At 39.5% G+C, this 21714-nt stretch overlaps 1 long non-coding RNA gene across 1 annotated transcript in view; it reads right to left on the bottom strand.

Annotated features, from left to right (window-relative positions):
• The window catches only part of LOC137191804 (uncharacterized), a 50813-nt gene that overhangs the window by 12322 nt on the left and 16777 nt on the right, over positions 1-21714 (bottom strand). The window contains exons 2-3 of the long non-coding RNA XR_010930448.1: positions 17511-17660; positions 1863-1918 (exon numbers count right to left, since the gene is read on the bottom strand). This is a non-coding gene — a long non-coding RNA (uncharacterized lncRNA). The remainder of the gene's footprint in view (positions 1-1862; positions 1919-17510; positions 17661-21714) is intronic.

The raw sequence follows: 21714 nt of genomic DNA, 5'->3' as shown, positions 1-21714 counted from the left end.
GAAAGAGGTACTAGCCTTTACACTGCTGTAAAGCTGGTTAAAGTGTAAAGTTTTAGGGGAAAGTACTTCACTGTATGTTTGTTCAGGTGGGTCAAATAGTTAATGCTTCTAGTGTGAAGATAGTTTTAAAATGAAAATAACAGAGCACAACAAGTTGTCTATTATATCTTCCTGTTAAACAACTCATTGTACATTGTGCAAAAAACAAAAAATAAAAGAAAAAATGTAACTAACAATAAATCTTTTGAAATAAATGTGAGTATTATAAGCTTTACAAAAGGCATAGCATGTGTTGCAGGAGCATTATAGTGTAATCTAGTCCTATTGTTTTGTCGACTCCCCTGTATGTGTGGCTACACAGCAACTGCCAGGCTGCTTGCAGTTCTCCTTTTCGTCAAGGAAGGGGTTGAAACAAATTACTCCTGCTCTGTGACTGTGTGTGTGTGCGTGTGTGTGTGTGTGTGTGTGTGTGCGTGTGTGAGTGTCGGTGGCAACACAAACAACAGCTGATTCTGTGGACAGGTGGACAGAAGGTCGCCATCCCGCACTAATGTGCACACAAACATTTTAACACACACCAGGTATGTGTGGACAGATGGATGATGATAGACACACACACACACGCACACACAAATCTAGCATACAGCACATACACTCCTAACTCTTGTACAAATAATAAGACATACGCACGTTGATGGTCAAAAATGAAAACCATCAAACGGCAAACTAAAGATAATTTGAACAAAAATCAATATCGCAGCAATGCAGTGTAGAAACAAAAATGACAAAGCCATGTCTTCTGTCTTACGAAGCCGTCCGCTAAAAGCATATTTCTCGCCCTCCATCTTACAGCTGGCTGGCCGACAGGCAGACAAAGAGACACTACCGCAGTGTGAAAATATACTGACGTAGCTGGCTTCTCTGTGGCTGAGATTTAGCCTGTGTGTATCTGTGTGTGTGTGTGTGTGTGTGTGTGTGTGTTTCTGTGCTTTATGGATTGAAGCATGCTATGTTTTGGAGAGTGTGTCTATGAGCACATTTACAGGTACTTCATGTGATTTTACGTTGGAGTAGGCTGTAAGTTTGAAGAATGTGCACTATATTGTGTACTGTATATGCATGTGTATCTCCTGCATGTACTTCGTTGATGTGTTTATGTGTGTGTTTCAGAAGTACAGTGGGGATGGGCAGGTGCTAGCTGTAATAATCTGAATTCTCAGCATCTCAGTATTCGCTCTTTTTCCTTCCCCCCTTCTCACTCTATACCTCACCCATCCCCCTCCTCTCCTCTCCTCTCCTCTCCTCTCCTCTTCCTCTTCCTCTCCTCTCCTCTCCTCTCACTATTCCACAACACAGGTTGTAAATAAAATTGCAGTGCTAGAATTTTAATGAGAATTTTAAAGTCTTTTTCTTCCCTACTGTCTGGCTACTGCTTAGATAGACATGCAGAAGAAACCAAAAACCCTGGCATCCTCGAGAGGAAACAATACACAGACGTGCACACAAAACCTCTCTCCACCTCACTAATAATGATGCTACTAATAATACATTCCTATACCAATCACTTTCCTTACAATATAATGACTGAGCTGACTGGATTCAGCTGTTTCTATGAGACATAGTGTTTGGTTTGGTAATTTCATTGGTTAGCTTAGTGATAGCCTTTTCTACATGATAAAGCTAAAAAGCTATTCTAAGAAAAAGTACAAATACTGATCAGCTTTTCAATGTATTTGAGACACAATAATACATTCTTTAACCAAATCATTTCACCACAATACACCGATTGTTCCATTATAGATTGTGTTGTACAAGACATATGACTCAGTGGAGTTTTAAATGTGTGTGGTGCAGATGCTCACCTGTTTGAGGTAGTTGTCTGTATGATGGAGGCCTGTAGAGGGCCAAGTCTTGGCCTCTATTTTACACAGAAAAAAAAGACAAAGAATAGGCCTTCAGCTAACCCTTGAAATCCTCTCCTAGTCAACTAAAGATTAAAATAGAAACCCAAATGTTGAAAAAATAGTAAAAAATAAATAGTCAGCCATCTTTGGTTTAAGATAGATTAAAAAGTAAGAGGAAATAACTGTGAGAGAGAGAGAGAGAGGAGGTGATGAGAAGAGAGGAAAAATGTAAGAAAAAGGCAGAGAGCAGAGACATGCTAGCACTTCACTGATCAACTTTCAACTTTGAGAACAGGAGCAACAGATGCAGTGGTGGTGTATTGTGGAGGGTATTAGGGTGAGGGACACCCCAAAATCTCCCCCGCTGCGTGTATGGGTTTGTTTGTGTGTACGAGTGTGACAGCAGGGAGCAGCTCAGCGCAGGACGCTGCACGCAGCAAGGGGCCATTAGACATGCTGTGGTGACCCACATAAAAGACGCACACACACACACACACACACACACACACACACACAAGCATGAAACTTTCCTTTTCGCGGCCAATGTGCCATGATAACCATAAAGACGGGATTCTTTAGCACTGGGTTTAGCATGGCCATTGTCACATGGTTCTCACAGTGTAGGATTTGCTGGCCCAATAAGCCTCAATATATTCAGCACAAATCCAACAAACTCCTTTTTTTGTGATGAAACACATTCTTCCTGCTTAATTTTCAGAGTGAAAAGTTTTCACAGTGTATGTGTTCTGCTGTACTGCTGTGTTACTGTTCTGTATGTTACATCTCAGCACACACAAAGTATGCCTGTGATGTGAAAGGCTGATTTCTGTAAGTCTCAGTCAGAATTGACGGACCTGGAGGTGATGGGCTCGGGAAGTGGATCAATATGTAACTCTGGCTAGCAATAAATATGCGTAACTGTAAACAACACACCAAACCACAGCCTCAAAATCACTTATAAATGCCTTTCTGACACAGTCTCAACAGAAAATGTGCATCATAAACTCACAGTGGAAGTTTTCCTTTGCAAATATGTTGTGTTGGATTACTGAATGCTATATAGGTGTTTCTGCTATTGTGTCCAACCATGTGCATGTAATTTAAGTAAAATTGCAACAGGAATTCTCCTGTTTCATGGATGACTTTTTCTCTCCTGTGTGCAGTACGTGATTAGTTTGTCAATGACTGTGGCAGACAGTGGACACTTGAATTTTCAATTAATAGTTATAGCAAATAATTGGGGTATGTTTATATTTAATAAATAATGTAATCTTTCAGATTTCCCTGTAGTAATAATAGCTGAAACTGCTGATTTCAAATGTATATTTTCTGTGCAGCATTTTGAGTAACTTAACAAGACAGTTGTGGGAATCAGTTGAGACGTTTATTAAGAACTATGGTGATTCACAGTTTGTCCTGCCACACAAACATAAATGACAACCTTGCTGGAGGAAATTATGGAATTGGCTAAATGTGATTAACCACCCACTTTACTCACAAAATACAATCAACATACCATGAGGCTGGTGCTCAGAGCTGATCCACATGATTCAAACTAGGAGGACTCTGGTAGCTCTGATGCTTTCTGTACTGTGCAAGTAACCCAAGGAGGGATTAAAACCCAAATGACTCCCAGATCCAGTCATGTAACTGGGGAAGCTTTACACGTCATTTTGATTTTTGACTTTATTTTGAAAATAAACTTGATTCCAAGTGAAAATCAGGTGAAATTTAGATGTCAAATGTATATTAACAACTGTAGCACTTTTATGTCATAAGTGCTAATAATTATGACTCTACTACCTTAGAAGAAGCCTGGGCTGTTTATGGGGTAAATATCTGCCCCCAGTTAATCTGTTCTATCCTTATACACATCTATTAACACACATATACACACATCTATATACAGTACGTGGCATGCTTTCAGTGTGACAATTATTAATTTGACTAAGTCGAGGCAGCATCAGGTTCTCCGGCAACTCCAACACAATGTTGTGTTCTGTAATAAATCTTGAGCCGTGTCTTTTTTTCTCTCAGATAATTACAATTTGGCTGCACAGCTCCACTTCCTCACAGTGCTTCACAGCAGACAGATTGTTGAGTTGGCCTGCAGTTCTGAAACTCTCCTTTTTTCATTATCCTTATCTCCCCATATCTCTCTCTCTCCTGCCCCCACAACACACACACACACACACATACACACACACACACACACACATATATATACATTGCCAGAGGGATTTGCAGCAGCTAGGCAGGGCGTATGTGTGTGTGTGTCGGTGTTTCTATGCGTATGCGCACATGCACAGCAGGGAGTTGCCAATTACAGCAGTGATTAAAACCCAGTAGTGTGGAAAGAGAGAGGGAGAGAGAGAGGAGGGAGAGAAAAAGAAAGAAAAGAAAGACATATGTACAGACAGACAGAGATACAATGAACAAGGACACAAGCGTGTTCCTCCACATGCAGCCTTTTTCATAAATAGTATTACAATAGTACAATAGTAGTTGTGATATTTGTCGACAAAACTTCAGGAAATGGGTTTTCAATTTTTTTTGTTTGAAACCCAGGTAGAGTATCTGTAAAAATTAGTGTATTTATGTCAAAATAACCACCATAATTATAGTGAGTAGGATAATACCACATAATAAGATGCATTTCCTCAGAAAAAAATCCATTGCAGACCACTTTGACCGCCAGTCCTGCTTCCTATGCTGCAGTTTTGCATGTGAAGCCTTGCACAGAGTTACATCGAGAAGTGTCATGAGATAAATGTGAATGTACAGTTTGCATACTGAAACTCTCCTCTCCTCTCTAGCTGTGATAGTCCACAGAGTCAAACTCTGGGTGTGAGCTCAGCTCCCAAAATCCAACAGGACACATTTCAACCTCTCATCTTCTGTATTTTCCGCTCCTCCCCCCATCCAGCTCTGACCTCCCTCACCTGCCTTAACCATGGGAAATCAGCTTCACGTGGCTCATGTATCACAAAGAGAGAGAGAGATGGAAGTGTGTCAAGGGGGTGAGGGCAAGAGTTCAAACAGTTCAAGAAACAAAAAAACAAAAAAATCCCTTGCAATGAATTGGGAGAAAGAGAGAAGTAAACAAAGGGAATAGAGAGAGAGAGAAGATAGAGAAGGGCTGAATGACTAACAAGGGAATGGAAGTAAGATATCTTTCCCTCCTCATTATTGTTTGATGGATAAGATATTTCATTGTTTACATCAAGGAGTAGAAGCGGCTGCATTTCTCTCTCAGTGGATGCACTGTGAGTCTCCGCCAAATTAGGAGGAAAGGAGAGGAGAGGAGAGGAAAGGAGAGGAGAGGAGAGGAGAGGAGAGAAGAGGAGAGGAGAAGAGAGGAGATGCTCAGACTGTGAGTATGTCTATTATTGTTAAAGTTGTTACAGGTGTTTATAACGGGCCAAAAAGGGAGTAAATGGAATAGGATAGAACTGATGTAACACTCTGTCAGTTTTGTCGGTGCTTTTTCTCAATTACATCAACAAATCAACCACCAGTTTGCTGTGAGCAGGGTGGGACTGACACAGTGTACTGCAGCTACCATGACGCAAAGTCATGTGCCGCATTCATGTCATGTCAGATTTACCATAAATACGAGCTCCCCACTGAGGAGAGCCATTCACGTCAGCCTCCTGGCATACTTACAAGCGAGAGATGTGGTGTTTTTGTGCTCTCAGGAATCTCTTTGCATCACAAATTGAAAAAGTGTGTTGACACGGGAGGCAGAGAGTGAAATAAATCCACAAATGTTGACTGTGCAGTGATTAAGACTACCACTTACATTCACAGTAACAGAATCAAGTTACAAAAAGCGTTTGTTTGTTTTCCCTTTCGCTTACGGCAGATTTTAAAGGAAAATTCAAACTGTATTTATTTAAATAAGATATAACTCTGTATGATTGATGTAAAACCCTATATCAGCATACATTAAATTACATTAAATATTAGATTTAACACATCCCTCTTGTAGAAATACAATTAAAAATGTTTAAAATGGTAATATTGGTAACATTTTACTATAAGTTGAGCTAGGTGGCAACAATGAAGAGATAATAATAAGGACAACACAACGAATTACAAGGTTTTAATTAAAAAAACATCTTTAATAGGTGCTCATTCTTGGAATTTAAAACAAAAAAGCTAATTGATGAAATGATTAGTCATGATTCTACTTGTTACTGCGCAGCTGGCTGCTAAATTTGGGTGAGGGTTTCAAGTTAGTGCACTGTTGCTGTAGGGTAAAAAAAGCCTCTTATCTCCACTATGTTCACATACAGTCTTCATTTTAACTGTGTGCATTCAAAAGGTTTACAGGACGGAGGAATTGCTCAACCTAAAATGAAGTCGTAGTCCTTTGAGTGAAGTCAAAAAATCTAAATCACGAAAACTGAAGAAAGGTTTTTCTGACTAGCAAGTAAGCGAGCATTTATTCAAGGCATTGCTGCTGCACCCTTCAAAAGACCACGGATGGCCAAATTGGCTGTTTTGGATATTGATTGAGTGAAAATATTTCTGTTTGTTTACCTGTCAAAGGCTGAGGTATTGTCTGTCATTTTTCTTGAAATATAATCACGTTAAGCACAAAGATAATGGTTTGTAAACACATTTTAAATACAAATTTGATATTTTGTACCACAAAGCTGAATTAAAATTGCTTGATTTGTTTTATTCATCATATCGAAAGCCAGGCAGCCTCTTTCTAATGAAGCCAGAGGACAGTTTGATGTTTGTGTGTGTGTCTGTGGAGTGGCAGGTGAGTGAGCTATCTGCAGTGCTCACACACTCACCCCCTGCTGTGTTTAATCAATACCATTCTGAATTCCGGCCTTCACACATGCGCATGCACAGATGCACTCATGCACAAACACACACACACACACACACACACAAGCAGACACACACACACACACACACACGCACAAACACACACACTTTGCAATATCTCTCTGTAAGAAGACGCCGAGGGAATACTAAGTATGAGCAACTTCACACTCCTCCTCAGTGTATAAACAGTTCATGTGCACACCAGCGCGCACACACAAACACACACACACACACACATGAAAGATGAATGTGTGTATATATTTGTGTGTGTTTTTTTTTGTTTGTTTTTTTGTAGATACTTGATATATGTGTGTCCAGAATGTGCGGGGCTAATTAATTCTAGTCCATCTTGTCCACCGGGAGAGAGTAATATCAAGATTGAGTGAGAGATTGTGTCTCTGTGTGTATATGTGAGTCCTGTTTAAACCTGCCTTTGTGTGTGTGTGTGTGTGTGTGTGTGTGTGTGTGTATAGGGAAGCTACTCAGGAAGATTCAGAGCAGCAATTGGATCGATTCAAGTTCACCCAGGATGAAGAGAAGAGGCGGGCAAACAAGAGCAAAAGACAATAAGATCCATCTCCTTCATAAAGTTAATAATCTAATGATAAACATGTGTTTTCAATTTGTTTCTGTTATTTTAAAATTATTATTAAGGTTTTGTTTAACTGTCTGAAAACCACAATCCTGTGCAGTTGTCTACTCTTGGCCACTGAAGAACTGTAGAGTTGAAGGCTAATGTGTTGCTCAAAGGTACCTGGACAGTGCTTGTTGGTTTCCTCACTTGTCCTCCCACATTTTTCCAGCCAGTCTTGAGACAGGAATGTTTCTCTAAACTCCAGGCTAGTGCCCTCATCTGAGAAAATTTTGAACCACTAGGCTCAAGATGGTTTTAATTAGAAAAAACCTGAAATGAATGAATTGGTGATTCAGGAGGTTCATGAGAAAGGGTTATTGAATACTTTCAGTTGTTTTGAGTTGTTTCTGCATTTTGGACAGTCAGTGTCAGGTGGTGAAAGTCACGAGAAGCTGAGAGGCGTGTTGTGCAACGAAGGTTATGAGCTGGTTTAAATGGGAAACACCACAGACCAAACAGGAAGTTAAGACTCACCACTATTTCTTTCTGCTTCCACTTATATTTTCCTTGTGGTTATTGTGGTTAATTCTCCTGCAAACCCTTTTTCTTCTTCTTTTTTTTTTTTAAACACTTTTCTATGCTGTGGTATAGCTGTTGATTGACATTTTTATGAGACTGTATTTAGCGACACCACGGCCTGTGGTGGTATTGCAAAATGGAAAATAAAAAGCACCAATGTTGAAGTTTTGAAGAGTTGAACACAACTATTAACAAACGATTTAACATGTTTAATAACAGTACAGCAAATGTACTACACACATTATACCACAGATATTACTGTGCTTAATTTAAAAGTGTAGGAATATCCTGATTTGTGTGTTTGTTGAGGTTTTTTTATTAAAAATATTTTGTACAGTATTTTATCTTAAAAATATTTTATATTTTATGACATTGTCCCTGTCAAACCTTATTTGGGCCTTGAAAGTTTCAAAACAGCTAATGCTGAACAAGCTATACTTACTCCAAATTAGTTCCCATAATTATGTGACTTTTTAGGCTATAATTAGAAAGCAGTGGGAGGTAATCAATTATTTTTGCTTACTAAAAATCCTGGGGGATAACAGGGCAGAGGTGTGTAGCTTTGTGAGTGTAAATCTGACTCACAAGCTATTTACGAGCTGTTCCGAAGCCTCCCCACCCCATCGCTGCTGTCTGTCTCCTCTGTGCAAAAATAACTGTAGTTAGAAAAATCTGAAAATGGGCTGCTTTGAGATGGAGGATAATTAAAGCGAAGACAGAGCCAGTGTTTTTACCTGTCACACTTTCCCCTCTCCTTCTCTGTTTTCGGGGTGTTTTCTGTCCCTCCTGACACCTTGCCCCCCCCCACCACCCCCTCCTCCTCTCCTCACACACCCTCCCTGCAGCCCACCTGCAACACACACACACACACACACACACACAAACATACACAGAAACGCACACTACCACCACCACCACCACCACCACCACCAACCAGCTCCCCTGCTGTGAGAGCAAACACTCATCGCACATGATCACCATGACGATATGGAAATATGAATTATGCATAAAGGCAGCCTCGCCTCGGCTGTGGGTACAAAGCCGTGTGGGTGATATTCTCCTTTCAAATGATATGGGAAATATCCCCTTAGTATTAATAATATAATAATCTATTCTACCACATTATTCTCTGCTGTATTACTGTCTCACAGATTTGTGTGTTATGTGTTCCACACATTTAATACACACCCCCGTACACAGTTAACATGGCACCGTTAACAAATTTAATTCAGAGAATGTTTGTGTATTGTGTGCTTAATATTAAAATTACCATAAATGATGAAACATTATATTCATATTCTATTCCTAATCAGAACCAATTCCGATATCACCCTTTATTAAACTCTTAAAGCAGTTGGGGGTGAATGTAATTATAGTTTGCTGACTTTGCTTTTCTTAATGTTCCTCATTGTGCCAGTGTCATTTCAAGGTCACAGTGCAGTTAAACATCCCTACAAAGAGAGTGCATGATAGGCATGCAAAAATGAAATACAATATCAATATGTAGACTATTGTTTATTATATTGAGTCCAAATTATATTACTGGCAACCATTTCATCAGCTCAGTATTCAAGGGATCCTGACAGTGTGACAGCTCTCTGCGTCTAAACCCTGGCAAGAGCCATCTATCTAAGAGAATGGCTATTATTAGATATTTGTCTAATACAAATTTGACATTGAGATTACTGAAGTAGCAACAGATCCTGTGTTGACAGGCAGACAAAAAAAGTGTCTGGTTATATTTACCAAGAAAAAAGCAGTTCCTGGAAGCAAAAAAGGAAATCTAAAAAGGCCCAAAGAGACTGAAAGACGGGGAATCTGTACTGCATGATAGGTTCCGTTAAATATGGTTGACTGGAGGGTTACATTATGGCCTCCAGTTTCTATATAGTCGGTAAGAGACACGATGGTGGTAAATAGAGGGTTAATTAATGGCTAAAAACACACAATGAATAAACAGAATCTGTCCTATTTTATTTGGCAGCATACAACCATGTTAAAATGGTGTAATATAAATCACATTAAATTTTGGCTGATGTTAATGTTTGTCTCCCAGGCAACCTGCAGGCAAAGAAAAAATGACCACATTACTGTGAGTTAGTGTAATGAAATAAAAGAACAGATTTAATAATTTCTGCTTTATGTTTCCCTCAATTCATTCCTCTACTCAAATATAATCTAATATTATTAATCATTATTCCCATTGTCTTCTAAATGGTCATGTTATTGTGCCCATTCTTCTCACACATATGCAAAATATTTTGTAGCTTGGTCGTTTTTGTTGATATATCATAAACTTAAAGTGCTGGTGACATTTGTTTCCATCATTTTTGAGTCATTTCACTTCACATCTCCGCAGGTTGGATAAAAATAACTTTCCATGCCAAAAGCTTCTAAGCTTTTGAATCTGGAGGAAAATGGCCTTCCTGAACGCCTCAGACTGACAGTAAATCTAACTAAGTGCTCATGTGTAGTGATGGTGCAGTATCTCATATCTTGACATTTACACAGAGTGGATTACCGCTCTGTTGATGTTATTTGAGAGCATGGGAAATTTAAAGACAGATAAACAGCTATATTGTAGGTATGCATTGGGATAGACATTAGTTTGTAACGTTCTTACATGCCTGATGGCAAACTTTAAACATTATCCTTTAACTGTAAAGAAGATTATATTGTAAATTCCTGTTAAAATACATGATATCCATTTAAGATTTTTTTTTTTTTGAAAATGCTGTTTTTGTGTGTTTTTATTATACTATATGTCCTATATTTACCATGATAATCAGTGTTATGAAATGCTCAGCACATTTGAAACACAGTATACAATACACACTATAGGGTATTCAAGATGTCAACCTGTCAGCTTCATTCATTAATATATTGTTACTGCTTCTTGAGCATCTTCCATGCACCTTAGATTCTCGTAATAATACATTAATGTCACTGAGCCTTACCATTATCATAATATATTTTTACAGTAAAACACTTGAAACTGTCAAATAATGCAGTCATGTTATTGTAATGAGCTAGTTTTTTATGCAATACGTTTAAATTCATTTGGCAATTCCAGTATGTATATCCTGAGCATGTTTGTGTATAAATACATAAAATTACCTATTTGATGTTTTTGGGCCTTAATGCTATACGTTAACAGTGTAAGCCCGTCTAATTATCGAGTCAGTGTGGCAGAGTTTAGCGACACACACGCTAAACAGATATGACAGAAGTGTGTGCATGTGTGGATGTGCTCGTGTGTCATTTGGGTAGGTGCAATGGTGCTGACGTTCCCATAACTGTCTGCTGACACCTCCTCAGTATGTAAGAACCATCTCTCACACTGCATTATTTAAAGGTAGAGAGGGAGACGCAGACGGGAGGAGAGGGAGAGACGATGGGGAGGGAGGGAAGGAGGGAGGGAGGGAGGGAGAGAGACATTCAGGTATCCTTCAACACCGTGTCTCTCAGAGTTATAAACCACTGCAAAACTTAACTAATTACTGCACTCTCTATTCTCCCTCTCTCTCCCTCTCTCCATTTCCCATGTGCTTTCTCCTCTCTCCCCTCATCTCTTTCTACTCTTTTTCTCAACCACATCCCTGTCTCCTCTCTCCCCTCCCTCCCATCATCCCTCGCTCTCTCCTGCTAGAGCTTGCCAGAAGGAATATGATTAACACAGTGGAGAGCCAAGAAGCAGTTTGCTGGAGAAGTCGCACACACACACACACAGACAATATTCCCCACCGTGCACTACTGAGGAGAAGAGATGTGTGAGAGAGGAAAGGTGAGACAGAGAGACAGGGTGGGGCTGATAATAATGCCAGGACAGCACAGCAGCCCAGTGGTAGTTTAGTTAGTTAGTTCCAGTGTGGAGTTTGCATGATCCTCTGCATGTTTGCCTGGGTTTCCTCCCACAGCGCACACACAATCACAGGTCAGGGAGATTGGAGCATCTAAATTGCCCCTGAGTGTGAGTGTTTGTCTATCTGTATCCGCCATATGATGCACTGGCAACCTGCTTAGGGAGTTTCCCTGTCCCCTGCTCAATGCATGCTGGGAAAGGCTCCAGTCCCTGCCCCCTTCCGCTGTGCCCGTGAACAGGAATAAGTCAGTAAAGACCAAAAGAATCAATAATCATAACAATGTGTCACCCCATTAAGTGAAAAATGTGTTTTACCTGTTAAGCAGCAAAAATTGAATTATGTGTGAATTATGGGAATAATGCAGGTGACAAAATATTAGGAAAGTAATGTTTTTTTCCTTTTTTCCTGCAGTAAACACTGAATGATAACATAAAATACTGCCGTCATATTTCATCAGAACTTCATCATTATGGTTTTTATGGCTCCTCCTAAAATACTGTGAATGTAGTTGCTGGCATCACTCATCGGTTACCATTCATGCAATGCACACTCCCACAATTATCCTCACATAACCCTTGTCCATATTTAAATTTGAACCGGGGAGCACATTGTGAGCTGAGCTCCGATTTCCACAAACAGCAATTAAATATGTTTAAAGGAAAGATTTTCAAAGGTGGGCCCTTCATTGTAAAAGGAAAGGGCACAAAACTATAGTAACAGTACAAATATATAATGATAGGAAAGGCTCTAATCAGCAGTTCAATGAGTATGGTTAAATTGAAAACTGTTGATAACTGGAAGATGCTGCTGGATCTTTACTGGCTATGAAAGAAAACAAATACTGACAATGTTACCACCTGATGATGCAATCACAAGTCATACCTTCAAATAACTTCGATGCAAGTTTTTAAAAGTATGCGTCTTAGAAGTAGATTGAGTATTTTTTTCAAAAAGAAAGAAACAAAGAGGGTGAAAACTTTGAGCTACAGAGAGAGAATGAGGGAATGCAGGGAAAGACAAGAGGGGAGGGAGGAGGGGGAGAGCGGAGTGGTTTTAGGCCGATGTGAAAGCCAGCAGGTCACAGAGGTTCCCTTTAAATTTAGAACAAACCACAAACACTGAATGTCTACTCCAAAAGGCTGAATGACTGATTATAATGGCTGCCTGTTTCGATCTCGTCCCGTCAGCCTCTCAGCACTGGTTTCTTTAAGAGCGCTGTGACTAGTGGGCTAACATGTGGGCAGGCCTACAATTTACAATTACAATTTAGGCATTTAGCTGACGCCCTTATCCAAAGAGACTAACAATGAGAGCAGCAGCAGAATGGGCCAGTGTCCGTGAATCCTGTGATCCTCAACAGCCTGGTAAAGAGCAAGAGCGAGGGACGACAACACAATGTGACAAACTTAAGAACAGGTGCAGCGCCAAACAAGTTAAAAGGAATAACAGAGAAGGAAACAAGACAACGGTACAATACAAAAGTATGGATCAACATGTCTCATGAATGGAAGTGATACTGTGTTTGCACACTGTGATAAAGGGCTGCTTTATTTTAATTCTAATTGAACTGATCCTATAATAAACACCTGAGCCAGACTAGAGCAATCTAACAGCTCACACTGACAATAAAGGTTGTCATATGTTTGTGTTTGCATGTAAACAGTGTCTCACTGATACTTTTCAGTTTAAAAAAAAAGTCAGTGATTCGTTTCTGACAAATGATTAGAAATGTTTACAGGCACAGTGTTGTCTGGGTGTCCTACACTTCCAGTTCATGATCACGAGGTTTGTTTTTTGTTTTGTTGCACTGGATTAATTATCTCAATATATGCACTATTGGTGATATATGCTTTATTAGCAATACACACTCATTTTTTTTTCAATTTACAGAATAGTCCTGAACCCAGAAATAAAGGACATGAGAGGCAGTTCAGGGCAGACCAAAGGGCCCTAATTTATTCCCTCAAGCTATCAATCACAAAATATAGACACTTATAATTACTTTAAGATCTGCATACATACTAAGCATTTATCAGAATCAACACATCATATTGAGGTTAATCATCACCTCCAAATGTCATAAACACAACCAGTAGTGAAAGAGCCATTTATAATACTGTATGAAGCAGTTTAGGCTGACAATCCCTAAAAAATCCTCCTTCTGTTGTTCATTTTCCTCAATCCAATCTGACAACACAAACTCGCCAAATATGACGCAGGTCTTTATGGTTGTCACTCATTAGACTTTCTGCCCCCCCTATATATAATATTCTCGCTAAATTGCTTGAAGAAGCACATAAATCTGAGAGACAGCTGTCTTTTCATTGTGACAAAAATAAAGCTAGTCATCTTTGTGAATCAGTTTTCACTTTCTGGTGTTTAATTCTACAGTCTTTCTAATGCAGCGAAAAACATGAAGCATGTGTGCCAACATGGAGAGATGTGCTCTCATCTCATTGACTTATGACTTATTCATACACACATGAGAGAAACGTACGACAATATCCACAATAAAACTACTGAATCACACACACACACCTGCTTGTATAGTGTATCTGCCAGTTAAACTAAACAATCCCTTACGTGTGATATTTTAATATTTTCTATAAGAGGAAGATGTTACCATCATCTCCAAATTAATAAAGAGAAAATATACACAAGCTGCAAGTAATACAAAACTATCTAAAGAGACATTAATTAACAAAATGCCAATATGCCTGAATAATACTTAATATTATAACTGCAAATAATTTTCTAGGCAAAATCAGTTTAACATACACAGTGTGTGTATGTGTCTGTGTCTCCTCCCCTTTTTCACGGTAAAGAGCTTCAGTAAAAAACCTGTTGTTTTGTTTTTCTGTAAGTAACTGAGACTTGAAGGATGAAGGGTGACTGTAAGAAAAACAGAAAACACTCCCTGACTGACTCATGGCTTATTAAAGTCTAATATCAACTACCATCACAGTGCTATTAATTAGGGGTAATAATAAAACCAGAATGTAAGGGCCTTAGCAAAATATCTCCTAAGCATCAGAATTACTTTTAGACTTAATTTAAAACTTTATATTCACCAAACTATCAAGCCAAACAAGCACTGCTCTAAGAATTAAAATGTCGGCCTATGCAAAGTCATTGCACTCCACACTGCAAAAAATGTCAAATCAAATGTATGTTTTTAAATTAAGGTTTATCAAGACTACATCTGAACAGCACACAAATGTAGTTTTGTTACTTTAAAAGTACTAGCAGCTAGCTTTACTCCACTCTTCATAATTCTTTTTTTTTAATGATAATATGAAATAACAATGCAACAGGAAATTTTAAATCTTGAAATTAGAAACTTGCTGTAGAATCATTTCTTCAGTTTAAAGCAAACATCTACAGTTACTGTTAACATCCACAAGAGCAATTTCTTACAAGCAGGCAACATTTCTAAGAAGGACAGCACAGAAAACAACAGAGCAGAGCAGAACAACACCAAACATAGCAGGTACTCACTCAGATAGATGTAGGAATAGCCCCCAAAACACATCACTAAAATGCAGAAGTCTGTCTACCATCCTGTCAGGGTGTAAGCTAGTTGCCTTGGCCCTGGCTGGGCGTTATTTGTGAGCCAAATCCTTAAAGAACAAGAAGCTTTCTCTGTGCCTAAACCTGCCGACAGACAGGGGGCTTTGAAGGCCCCCAACTGAGCTCGGCACAGAGCTTTGAAGCCAACTGAAAACTCTGCTTTATGGGACTAAATGAAAGCGAGGAAGAGGGGAAAGTTATAAAAAGCAGAGAAACATCGAGTACTGTTGCTATTTTTTTCTCTGTTGGTTCACGGCTGTAAGTTGTGTGTAGTTTGATGATTAATTGCACAGTTACTCTCCTTTAGTGTCAGTTACTGACACTTTTCTAAATATACATGAGGTCTGTCAATAAGTACTGTGACACTGCAGTTTGTTCATCTGTGTTATAATATATTTTTATTAGCTCTATCTTTACAAAATTATTTTTTATAAGAATCACAATTGATTGCTACATCGCAATTACTAATCAATAGCATCAATTAATAAAATTAAGTTGATTTAGATTCCCAAAATGCATTGAGGTGTTTTCACAAATGTATGTGGGGAAATAGTGGTTTAGTGTCAAAGGTCTTGATAATATGTCTGATCTGTTGTTGCTGTTAACATGGAGTCACTTTACTGAATTTCTTCCTGTTGTTGCAGGTTTAACCTGTAGATTTACTAATGAAAGTGTTGCCTCAGAAGGCCAAATCGATTCCTACGAAAGGCCTCCATTATTTGATACAGAAAACATGATTTTAATTATTATCAAGATAATGAAATTATTCACTCAGAATCAACACCTGTAAACATACAATTATTTTTCATGTAACCTTCACCTGACTGTCTATTAAATCTGCTTCAATCATTATCTCATGTTTTGTTTTTATTTGTGTCTGTCATTATTATTTTTGTTAAATTTTTTATGGGTTTGTTTTTTTGAACGCAGCATGTTGAAGTTTTTGTATTAACTCACAACTTCATGATGTTTTTTTGTTCTTTTCAAAGGCAGTTGTTTTGCAGAACTTTTCTACAATATATCATCACACTTATCAATTATCTAACTCGCAGCCAGAATTTCATGGTTGATCTTAAAAACCGTGTTGAATAGTTCTAACGGTGTGTCTGTTGGACAAACAGCGGCTTTGTGAGGTGAAAAGCTCGATTCTGTTTTTCACTTCTGTCACCTTAATGTTTGAACTTCAGCTCTGAAAAACAATTTTGGTGCCAAGAATGATCCATGAAACATCCTTGCCATGGTGCTTTTTATGTTAACTCTGCCTAATTAATTATCAGAAAAACAAACAACACCTATCTGAAAGTGAAGCCTGTGTATTTCCAGGATGTTGCAGCTGACTTTCCGGACACACATCTGCAATCAGATCACTCGCTCTGGACTCTCTGAAAACCATTTATCACTCTCTCCTTCCCTCTTTCTCTCTCTCTCTCTTCTTTCAATAAGTCCTTTACAAGCACACAAACCATCTCCAGCAGACAAAACAGTGGACAAGCGTCTGTGATGTCCTGACTCATTCTGCTCCTCTCCTCTCCAAAGGCCTTGGGGCCGACGCAATGGGACCCAAAACCAACACGCACATAATGGGGCCTTGTAGGAGCCGCCTTAATGTTTCTAATGTTATGTAAATGAGGAGGGAAGAGGGCAGGAAAGGAGAAGAGAGGAGCAGAGCGGAGGAGGAGGCAGAGGGAGTGTTTGTGTGTCCGAGGAGGCTGCTAAGCTCCCATTACCAAGGGATTAGGCAAATGCTGCCGTTGTATCGATGCTGGTTCGACAGCGAACCGCCAACCCTAATCCCCTCCTCTCTTCTCCTTCCGACAACGCCTCCTCTACGCCTCCTCTCTATATAGTCCCCTCCCCCCCAGTCGTTTGTGAAAAATCTTCACAGAACTTTCTTGACTCAACTTTTCAACTCTCTCCTTGTTTCTCAGTCATGCATATACACTCGAACTCACACAAACTCGAAAAAAAAAAAAACACAAATACTACAAGAATTACTTGGTTCACAGCCAGTGTAAATGTGTCTGTTCATTGATTTCTCTGACATGTGATGTGTGTCTGTGTGTGTGTGCAATGTGTGAATGTGTGAGAAGTGATCAATATTGAAAGCCAGAGAGTGCCTTTCTGGTTTGTCTGTGATGTGTTTGCCTGGAGCTTCAGAGTACAGCTATGACCTACTGGCTTCTGAACGCATCAACTCCTCAGTTCACCGCTCCTCAAACTCCGGGCAGGGGACGAGTGCTGGTCTCTGGATGCTGCTCACCGGTCCCTGGGTGCACTGGTGGCTCCTTTAAAGGCATTCTGGACACATCTTTCAGCTTTATCTTACTGCGCCAAGACAAGAGCATGAGGATGTGAGAAAGAGAGCAAGAAGAGCACATTATGTTCTATTTGCAGGCGAGCAAGTCTCCTTCAAACTTTCTCTGTTATGCTCGCTCACACATTTCATGTTTTGTACATACTTAAAACGACCTGATAATGTAGAACATTCACATAAAAATCAATGACTAAAACTGTAACATTTTCAGTTTTATTAACATATGTTTTGCAGTTAAAGTATATTCACAGAAATTTTGACAAAATTGCCAAAATCACCCACTCTAGGATTGGTATTTATTAGGTCACCAACAGGTTTTGGCTATATATATGCACTTTTTATACATTTTTCAAGCAACACAACAGAATAAATACGATGCCAAACCAACATGTCTGATGCAACGTACATATTCAAACACAAAAGCAATAAATAAAGAACAGATTAATTTCCATGTGTGTTATCAAGAACTATTCAACACAGCTCAGGCTGAAGAATGTCAACAAGGAGTGAGGAAGCTATTCTGAGACAAGCTAGCTGTGTGATGTGAGTGTGTGTGTGTGTGTGTGTGTGTGTGTGTGTGTGAGTGAGAGAGAGAGTGTGTGCTTGTGTGTATGGTGACATAGTTGCAGGCAGAACTTGGAATACTCAATTATCACATTAGCACATCCAGGGAGAAGCCGAAAGGCTACACACATGCCTGTGCACAAACATATACGCACACACAGGCAGGCACACACACACACACGTGCGCACACACACACACACACACCACCCCCACATATCTCTGGAACTGCAGGCCCCCTGCTGAGAGGCTCAAACACACCAACTGAGGGCGGGGGGTGGTGGTGGTGGTGGTGTTGTGGGGTGTTGGAGGAGGAGGTGGGGGGGTGTTGGGTTGTGGAGAAGCATGAGGCTGGTGAGTGACATTGAGACCAAGGTTAAACACAAACCATCCGTTCTGTTCTGCTATAGGCCGTGTTCAGACCGAAAGCAGCACTGCGTCACAAAACGCAGCCTTCTCATTCATGTCTATCACTTCGCTAGCACAGCAGGGGTGACGCTGCTCAGGGGCTCCAACAAATAGTTGATCCTCACTCAACCTCTGCTGCAGCGCAATGCAGTGTGCAATGCTAACGTGTAGCTTGTATCATTGTACTCATTCCAATGTTTACCTTGCAGACAGGCAACTTTCCAGAAACAGAAGCTTTAGTAAGCACAAACGCACACTGCTTAGGCTGGCGCAACACTCAAAACGACATCCCATTTGGCAAGCCTTTTAAAATGGCAGCTTTATGGCTTTGTGAGGGCTGGTCAGCCGAATCTGATTAAACTTTGCACAGTCTAGTTCAACACCTTCCAGTACAACATCGCCATCGATGTCATATGGCTGGTATGGGCTGCATAGTTTCAGTTTACAGACAGCTGAATTATGCTTCTGCATTAAGGGGTTGTGGTTCACATGCAGTGGCTGTGTAGCTATGTAGGGTCCTGCTGTGGGTGCCACGCACTTCCTCAAAAATAACTACATGAAGGGCGAAGGCCACATTCACACAGACACAACAGCACTGTGTGAGAAAATGCAGTCCCCTCATTCATTTGAATAAGACTGCTCCAATTCACCAGCGAGCAGGGACTGGCACACATACTGGCTAAAGTGTCTCGAGCTGCTGCCCATTTGTCCTCTTTGGCTTAAGTCCCCCTCTGGACCAAATTAATAAATATATCATCAGATTATCAAGATCATATATCAAGATTATACTGCCGCCCTCATTCTGATTGTTATTTCTGTATGTTGGGCTCTGAGTGCTGTCAAAATGCGGACAGCTATGGACTTGCACACGGACGTTCCACATCTACACACTAGTAAACAGGATTGCAATGTGATAACTTTCCAGAGGTGTAAAATCAAGTCTGTGAATATATATTATTCATTGTCTCATACACTACATACACTCATACAGCGTCTGAACGCATCCTGTGTAGACGCACAGACTAGCTGCTGCTGTTGTTGCTGCTCTGCTAATGTGCTGCTTATGCTACACCTCCTGTGTAGACACACAGTAATATTTGTGTTCTGATGAAAAAATAAGTTTAATTTCTACTGAGGATATGTGTCATCAACTTTATATGCAACTGAAATGCCACTAATGGTGTGTCAAATTAAGTGTGGAAATGGTAGTGGCTAAAATATCTCTACAAACAGTTAGGCTTACTGATGTTTTTTATGATGCTGTTTGAGGGTCGTTGGAGCGCTGCAGATGCTTCTGTTACTGTAATTCACACAAGGTAAAACAGACAAAAAAGCATAGAGAGAGAAGGTTGTATTCAGCACTTTAGAAAAGAATATTAAGATGTTTTAACTGCTGCACAGGAAAGGTCACATCTGGGTTAGATGCATGCTGCTTTTTTGCTTCAGGAAAAATCTGTAAAATGACAACTGATTATCTACATACAGTAATTTAATAGCTGTCAACAGCTTTAGAAAAGTTGTTGAAGGCATCTTGGAACAGAAGGCCCTTGGCCTTAGTTATACACACACTTAATAGGGAGAAAAGCCATAGAAACAAGCAGGTGACTAATGCTATTAATTTAATTTTGTAGCAGTTGTTGTGAAGGAAACACTGCGGAAAATGGTTATTATCTTGAACAGATAGCAACACATGGGAAATAACAAACAGCTAACTGAAACAAATGGATTCGTACATTCATGACCAACAAATCTTGATAGATAGATGTACAACAGAGTCAAGATGAGATTATAAGCAAAGCTTCAAAACGGTACAACACTGCTATTGTACTTTCCTCGATAATAAGGAATATGTGAGCAAAAACTGATCTTAATGTAAAAAATTCATACATCTGATGCAAGTCTCCTTAGAACTCTCTTATAGTATATTTCAGGCTCTGTTTATGGATTTTTGAAAAAGCCCATAAAGATTTCAGGCAACACAGCAACAAGCAGAGGTTTAAATACTGCCAGCTTCTCCATACTACCTCTATAACTGTAAGAAGAAGCACACAGTCATGGTTAAGTGATGAGGTGAATAACTGCTCAGTGTCAGCGTGGCTCACTGACAGCTGATATGCTGTAATAGGTGTGGCTATTTTAAGTCTAGTGGTTGGGATTTCAGACAAGAGACCCATTACTAGCTTGAAAAAAAACAAGCGTGTGAATGCATGTGTGTGTACATGTGTGTGTGCTTTGCCGTGTGTGATTTTAGTGTGTCTCAGCTGAGGTACTTTACAGCTGATACTTTGACTCCACTGGTATGTTGTATGGAGAGAGAGAGAGAGAGAGAGAGAGAGAGAGAGAGAGAGAGAGAGAGAGAGAGAGAGGAGAGAACATAACTGTGATGAGTAAAAACAGAGATAAACTTTAAGAGTAGACAGAAAGGCATGTTGAGAGGGAAATGAGCACTCTGCAGTGTGAGATATGAGTGAGCAATGTGAACGTCATGATACGTCTGGGCCTTATTGGACATTCATACACTCAGTATGTGACACTGTCATGCTTTAATTACTTCACTGATTGTGACCATGACTTGATTTTCTTTATTTAACTTTTCATGAACCTTACCTTTTACTATTAACATTAACTATTAACACTCCGTTGATGCCTGTTTAGAAATTGTTGCCATGACAATAAATAATAACTCATTGTTTCAGCCCAAATTAATGCAGGAATTAGGATGAAACAATTAGTTAACTAATCAATATTGACAAAAAAACTGATTAACAACAATTTAAAAAAACAAATAAATCTGTTTATGCCACGTTCACTCAATGTTAGATGGAGGGGAAGGATGAGAAAGATTCGCATGTTAAGGACTTGCAAGTGTTCACTTCATCTGACAACTCAAGAAGGTTGTATAATAACTAAATTGGTTATATGAGGGTTTAAAATACTTTGCATTGACAAAATTACATTATAACCATTTAAATTAGGTTCAATTTCATTGAATAACAAACTTTGGCTGACGTGGGGCGTCCATGTTTGCTTGATTTTCGGGCTATTATTAAGTGCCAAGTTGGACATATCGGAGCTTTCAGAAAAAGCCCAGTTTT

This window comes from Thunnus thynnus, chromosome 10 (assembly GCF_963924715.1).
Source record: "Thunnus thynnus chromosome 10, fThuThy2.1, whole genome shotgun sequence".
In the NCBI taxonomy this organism is placed as follows: Eukaryota; Metazoa; Chordata; class Actinopteri; order Scombriformes; family Scombridae; genus Thunnus; species Thunnus thynnus.
The sequence above is the reverse complement of the archived record's forward strand: the minus strand, read 5'-3'. Positions and strand labels throughout refer to the sequence as shown.